This window comes from Mandrillus leucophaeus, unplaced genomic scaffold, assembly GCF_000951045.1.
Source record: "Mandrillus leucophaeus isolate KB7577 unplaced genomic scaffold, Mleu.le_1.0 Scaffold896, whole genome shotgun sequence".
NCBI lineage: Eukaryota > Metazoa > Chordata > Mammalia > Primates > Cercopithecidae > Mandrillus > Mandrillus leucophaeus.
In genome coordinates, this window is record NW_012109763.1 from 715643 (window position 1) to 723402 (window position 7760).

Here is a 7760-nt window from a genome sequence, read left to right on the forward strand (position 1 = left end):
CACTGGAAGGTCTTCAAGGCCATTGAGCGCTGTCATCTCCTATGATAACAATGCTTTCTGCTGCAATACTTTCTCAGGGACGTGCCTGAGGCTGTTTGACAAACGACTATTTTCTATAAGTGGAAGTAACTATAAAATAACAATAAAAAGTATAGTATAGTAAATATATGCAACAGTAACAGAATCATTTATCATCATAATGTATTAAGTAATGTACATAATCGTGTGTTACACTTTTATACTTCTGGCAGTGCAGCAGGTTTGTTTACACTAGCATCACCACAAACATGTAAGAAATGTGTTGAACTGCAACATTAGGACAGCTAGGATATCCATAGATAATAGGAATTTTTCAGCTCCATTAGCATCTCTTGGACTACTTTCATATACGTGGTTCATCATTGACTAAAATGTTATTTTGCAGTACATGACCATATGTGAATGGTGGAGATGACGTGGGTTCTAAGAAAAACAGCCTTGTCTGGGTGGGGGGGCTCATGCCTGTAATCCCAACACTTTGGGAGACTGAGGCGGGCAAATCATGAGGTCAGGAGTTCGAGACTAGCCTGGCCAACGTGGTGAAATCCTGTCTCTACTAAAAATACAAAAATTAGCTGGGCATGGTGGTGGGTGCCTATAATTCCAGCTACTCGGGAGGCTGAAGTAGGAGAATCATTTGAACCCGGGAGGTGGAGGTTTCAGTGAGCTGAGATTGCACCATTGCACTCCAACTTGAGTGACAGGGTAAGACTCTGTCTTTAAAAAAAAAAAAAAAAAAAGACAGCCTTAATAGACCAAGACTTCCCATGCGTACAAAATCACTACATTTTATTCTATTGTCTGTGGTATAAAGTGCAACTGAGCACTAGAAGAAAGCCTGTCTTAGAATATCTTTGACAGGAAACAAGTGCTCTTATGTACAATTGCAGAGAGCACAACAGGTCTGAAACTCCCACAGCAGACATAATGTCTACATCCCGTGGTCTTTTCCTCTTTCTAAGTGCAGAATGGCATGTTTGAATCTTGAGTCAGCTCCTCCCAGTGTATCAATTTGATAAGCATAAAAGCTTTGAGTAAAGAAATCCCATCGAAAAGGTCCTTGTACATATTTGCTAATAAAGAGAAAAACGCGTATTAATGATTCATTAACCCACTGCATTATAGTTTTAGAAATACTCCTGTAATAACACTGGAATTTCTTAATTTATATTGTCAAATTAATTGTCTTTTGGTAGATAATTTAAATAGCTCTAAATATATTAAAATTATTCCTTAATATTTTGAAGTTATTAATGTTTTAAAATTATGTAGATGGATATCATGGTCATGTCTCTGCTATAAAAGTTGCTTGCATTTTCAAGCTATTCCAGGAAGACTATAAATAGAAAAAATTCAGGATGATTTAATCAAAATTGAAATAGTCACTGCTTAAAGATGTCTTAGAAACTTCTGTTTAAAAAATATATATGCATATGCAAATAGTTAAATTTTGTTTAGCATTACATTAATATTTGTCTGTATTTCTAGATAAATTACTGCATTAATGTTCAATAATTTGTAGTTTCCCTGATGAAAAACAATTTGTAATTATTCAGAAAAGAGAAAAAGTAGTTTTTTTTTTGTTTTTTTTTGTTTTTTTATATGAAGTAAACCTACAGAAGAAATTCTGTATGGAATACAGACTAAAAGGAATGTGATTCATTCTAAAATGCAGATTAAACAATTTCAAAATGGATTCCACTAAAATATTAAGGCAGCTTTTTATTTGGCAGTTGTAGAATTATCAGTATTATTTATTTACTCAGAGATTATAATCTCACACAGAAAGAAATAAGGCAGTATTGTCATGACTAAGCTACTGAAGAAATTCAGAAAAAGCAGAGATAAAGCATGAGAAGATCCTGGAATCCTGAATTGCATTCCTTCAATTCAGGTTCCGTTCATGGGACCTCCACTGTTGATATGGGTATGCAACTCCTTTTCGATGAATTCTCCTGTAGACAAATACAACTCTCGTCAAAGTACACATGCAAAAAATAAAATAAATAATAAAAGCCAGAAATAAAAAAAAAAAGAAAACAATTACTGGAAAACACAGGAAAGAAAGCAAAATTATATAGTTAATGGAGGGTAGTTAGCTCTTCAAAGAAAAGAAAGGTCCTCAGATTAGGTTTTAATGCTTTTAGCTTGAGGACAGACACTAACTAATTACACAGGTCTAGACTGTGGTATAAAAACCATAGTCTTTGTGTTCTGAAGAACCAGAGAACAATGTTTTGGGAAACCGTTTGGGAAATAAAGAAGGAATACAAGAGAAGTAAAAGCTGGAAAAATGCCATTCTATTTATGTGTGTGTATAAACTGTACCCAAAACATCTTAATGACTCCCCACTCATGCAAGCACAGGACAGAATCCAAGCATCTCAGCTACGTAGAAGAAACTAAACTTAGATCTAAGATGCTATAAAAAAAACAAAGGTTGTGCTATGAATCCTCAATAGTAATAGCTTTCTGAAATAATGAACAAAAACTGTTGATAATCTAAAACCTCTACAACATAACATTTATAATATTCAGAATATAATCCAAAATTACTCTTTATATAAACATTTATAAAAATATGACAAAATTTCAGAAGAAAATATCAACAGAGACCAATTCCCAGATGATACAGATATTGGAATTAGCTGAGAAGAATTTTAAACATTTTATAATTAGGATCATTAAATAATGAAAAAATGTGTTTATAATAAGGTAAAGATAGTAAGAATCAACAGGGAAATAGAAACTGTAGAAAAGAAGTAAATAGATATCCGGGAACTAAAAAAACACAATATCAGAAACAAAGCTTCTATGTGTTTGCTTGTAAGAGACAGGGTCACCACAGGCTGTGAAATAGCTCATCCATCACAGAAAGGAAGTTGTATTGTATTGCATTCAATCCTCTTGATATGCAAGTACTTGCTATCATGGGATTCAGCACCTCAGTAATGGCTTTTACCACTTGAGTTTATTCAATTACCCTTTGCAATGAAGGATTTTGTTGTGGTGGATAATAGATAAGAAGATTAGGAAGTGCAAACTATTGTTCATCATTATCATCTCTCTTTCCCTTTGTCTCTATCTCCATGTATATGAATGATATGCATTTCCTTTTTATAATTTTAATCTTAAACTCTAGCAAAGTTCTCACCAGATGGACACAGACAACTTATTTATTCTTATGATTACCAACTAAACTCATATGCATCCCTTCTCTCACTTTTATCTTTGATTTTAGATAGAAAGCACTGCCTGGCTCAATATACCCATTGAAACCTTTAGTCAACAGGTTAAGAATACTCCAGGAACTGAGAGTCTCCATTCATCGTAGGAGCTGATCTCATCTTCATTTGGGCATGCATGTGAAACACACGTCATTTCTCTTAGTATTCTTTGTAGAAAACTATGTCATCTATGCAGCATCCCACCAGCAGTGCCCTATACAATTCTTGAATTTTTCAGACCATAAATTGCGTGTGCATTTGGGAAATATGACACTCAGATATTAGCACTACACCCTTAGTAAATTATTTGACCCAACTAAAGTCTGCTACAAATTACCAAAGTTTCCTGAGGATAGAGTATAATTCTTATGCACTTATAAGTTAAGGGAAAACTTAGCTTGGAAAATTTTGTAATTTTTTCCTAAATTGCAAACCCTCAATTTTATTTGATGGTCTGTATTGATACTAAATGGAAAAGGATTTTGGGTTTTGTGTTGTGTTTTTTTTGTTTGTTTGTTTTAACATCTACGGATTTGCCCCTGGAATTATACTACTTTGGTTATTTGTTTGGTTATTGATTGCATTATTTTAATAGTCAAATTCACTGTGAAACTGATTCACATTTTCAGGAAGTAAAGCAAGGACTCTCAAATGCTGTCTTAGGTCATAAGACATCTTCTCTGTGAAATGGTCTTAATCTAGGCATTCATTTGAAAGATGAGACCAGATTATCTTTTCATTACTCTTGGTCTTCAAATGTTGTGTTAGAAAGACTCTAAGATTATACGAACTTCTGGAGTTCATGCCCTTGTATAACCTCCTCCCCCGGCCAGTGTAAGTGGAGTCTGTGGCTTGCTTCTAATCAAGAGAATATGGTTAACGTAATGAAATGGCGTACCCGTGATTTTTTTAAATATTACGTAACATTCTATATTGGTAGTAGATTTACTGTACAGACTCTTTCCCTTGCCAGCTTTGGAGAAGCAAACTGTTTGTCATGAGAATGCCTATGGAGAGGGCCAAATGGCAAGGAACTGCAGATAGTCTTTAAGAGCACACAGTGGCTTTTAGTTACTAAAGGGAGTTTGCAGTCAATAGCTAGCAGGAAGTCAGTGTCCTCTGCCCTACAATTAACAAGAAAGTTAATGCTCCCACAAATTCAAGTGAACTTGGAAATAGACCCTTTCCTAGTCAAGGGTCCAGGGGTAAATCTGACACTTTGGTTGTCGTCTTTGAGACTCTAAAAAGGGCTAAGCCAAATCAGGTCCAAACTCCTGACTCACAGACAACGTGAGATAATAAATGTGCTGTCTTAAGGCACTACTACATTTGTGCTAATTTGTAAAACAGCAATAGTAAATTAATACAAATGCTGTGCCTCACACATTTAAAGAAGTCAATATCTCTTTTAGTCTCTTCACTTTTCATGCATTTCACTCTCTTTTTCCCCTGTCTACTTCTATAAGCATATTTAAATTGTCTTGAATTTTTTTCAGTTATTTCAGTGAAATCTTTTATTTCTATTACATTTACTCCATAAAGCCATTGATGAGTGATTTTTTTATGCTTTTCACTTCTCAAATTTATTTCACTAACATGGTGACACAACATGACTTCCTATCTCAATACCACCTCCTCTCACCTGTAGGTGTAGCTAACTTTCTTCTCCGGTGATCAGCCTTCCAAAGTAATCAGATTTTCTGCTTTGGTGGATGAGTAAACTAAACAAATTGTCTCCTTCACAAGCAAGCTTAAAACACATACACATGCACACGCATGCACGCACCAGTGTTTCTCATGGAACAAAATCAAAGGTTCAACTATCACCCAAGAGGGCAGGGAAGTAACAACATTTATAGATCTGTTCATTCTCTTTATGTCATCTTTCATAGCAATTCATTATGAAAAGTGACAATGAAAGAAATAAGACTCTTGAATATATATGTATTTATATATATATATAAAACACAAGAGATATATATATTGTGTTAAAAACTTATTTGTTTTTAGAAGGAAAAATTTGAGTGTGAGTTGTCCAGGTTCTTGGTGTGCTGAACAAAGAACTGAACAAAGGAATGAAATGGTGAAAGTGGGAATTTATTGAAGTGAGAAAACTCTCCACAGGGTGGGAACAGGCTGGCAGTTGGCTTAAGGGTAAGGTTACAAACTTTCTTGGGGTTTAAGTACCTTTTAGAAGTCTCCTATTGGTTACCCCAACATCGATGAAGGATTTGGCCCAGGACTGAGGTGAACAGGCCCACAGAGAACCAGAGGCCAGAGTGGATTGGTGCCTTATGCAAATGAAGGGATAACTCATGCTTGGCTGAGGCCAGTCAGGAACACTTTCCATTTCCCATTTGCGACCCAGTGTAAGAAGGCATTGTAAGGACAGTAACCTTCTGATCCTTTGTTACTTGGGCATAGAGGGGTGAGGATCCCCTTCTGATTCAGTTTTAGGAAGTCAGCACTAATTGGCCTTAGGTTCCTTGGCTCCAGACCCTATTCTCTAGTCTCACCTGAAATAGCTGACATCTGAAACGCCTGCCAAGCTTGTTTTAACCAAACAAAGATTATATTTAAAGGGTATATTTGTAATATTTGGACCTAGAAAAATAGCATGTGAAAAATAAGAACAAATTCATTAATTCAACAAATATATTTGAGTGCCTAGAATGACCTAGAAGATATAAGCAGGACATGGTTATCATCCTAATAGATTGTATAATTTAACAGGAAAAGCTTGGCACAATGATGACAAAATGTATGTCAAAAGTATTTGCCTGAAAACAGGTATAAAAACAATTTTATGAGATTTTACAAATTAAAAATAAACCTAATTATAGATAAAAGTATACTATAATGAGCAACGAAGCTGTCATCAGAGAAACAGAAAATAAGCTGTAAGTAAGTAAATATGAAAAAAAGTCACAGTTTAAGAACCACTCTACCTGTTTCCACAAACAATATGTAAGATACATGGGGATGGTATTACTTGTACCATAAAATGTTAATTTTGAATATGTGTATGGGGGAAGGAGTGTTTACTTTAAGCAAAATGTATAAAATATCTAACTGTTGCTTTTTTAAAGTAATGAAATTGTTTGAATGACTCCAAAAAACAACTGAAGTAGTTTTTACTAAATTGTCAAACCATAATTTAAAAGCTTGCCTTGATACCATGGAGAGGAATTACTTTCTCTAAGTGAAGTATCCATAGTGAAATATCAGTGTTGTATATTAGTATCCAAGGTCCATTTTAACTGATAATGAGTCTCAGTTATTCAAAAGGTTTTTTTGTTCATCTTCATATACATTTATTGATTAAAATTAGTTGTTTACTTGGTTATGTTTCTTGGTTTCCAAGATGGTTTATTATAATCATGATTTATTTTTTTATTTTCATTTTAACTAATGTATGGCAGATAATTTTTAAAATGTTACTTTAAATTACTTTTATGTGAGGAAAAATTTTTATCCCTTTAAGCTTTCTCATATTTAGAACAATTATTTGATCCTATTAAATTATGAAAGCTCCTTTTATTATCAATTATTTTATTACTTTTTTTTCTGAGATGGAATTGTCTTCCACCCCTCCAAACATACATACATATATCGTATATATATCTTTTAAAATTTAATGATTTTGCAGCCATAAAAAAAAACGAGTTCATGTCCTTTGCAGGGACATGGATGTAGCTGGAAGCCATCATTTTCAGCAAACTAACACAGGAACAGGAAACCAAACACCGCATGTTTTCACTCATAAATGGGAGTTGAACAGTGAGAACACACGGACACAGGGAGGGGAACATCACACACCGGGACCTGTCAGGGGGTGGGGGCAAGGGGAGAGAGAGCATTAGGACAAATACCTAATGCATGTGGGGCTTAAAAACTAGATGACGGGCTAATAGGTGCAGCAAACCACCACGACACGTGTATACCTATGTAACAAACCTGCATATTGTGCACATTCATCTCAGAACTTAAAACAAAAATGTGATTTTGGTGATTTGTTACTTCTTGCCTCAAACGTGTGTGTAGCATGTGTGTGTGTGGATAACAAGGAAATTGAGACCTTGAGAGATTCAAACATTCAGATCAAAACCTAAGTATTTTTATTTCTATTACTTTTAATACAAATGAGACACACTATTTTCCCGTTTTCTTTGCTATGGTCATTCTCAGTGTATATAAATTCTATTTTACATATCTTTAACAGCTTCTGATGTAATTTTATGAATGTTGTCAATTCGGACAATTAGTCTGCCACTTCCGCAACCACACTTAGGAGGAGCTGCTCTGAAGAGATTTCTGCCCTTCCTTGCCCTGAGACAGGGTCACCCCAAGGCTCATCTGACCTCCAGAATGTTTGCCTGGCTGCACAGGAATGACCTCAAATCTGGTGATGTGAGTTATGGGGTCTGGAAAGAAACACAGGAAAAGGAGCTGGTCCTCACAGGTATCCTGGCAGAAGTAGGAAGTTCAACTTGA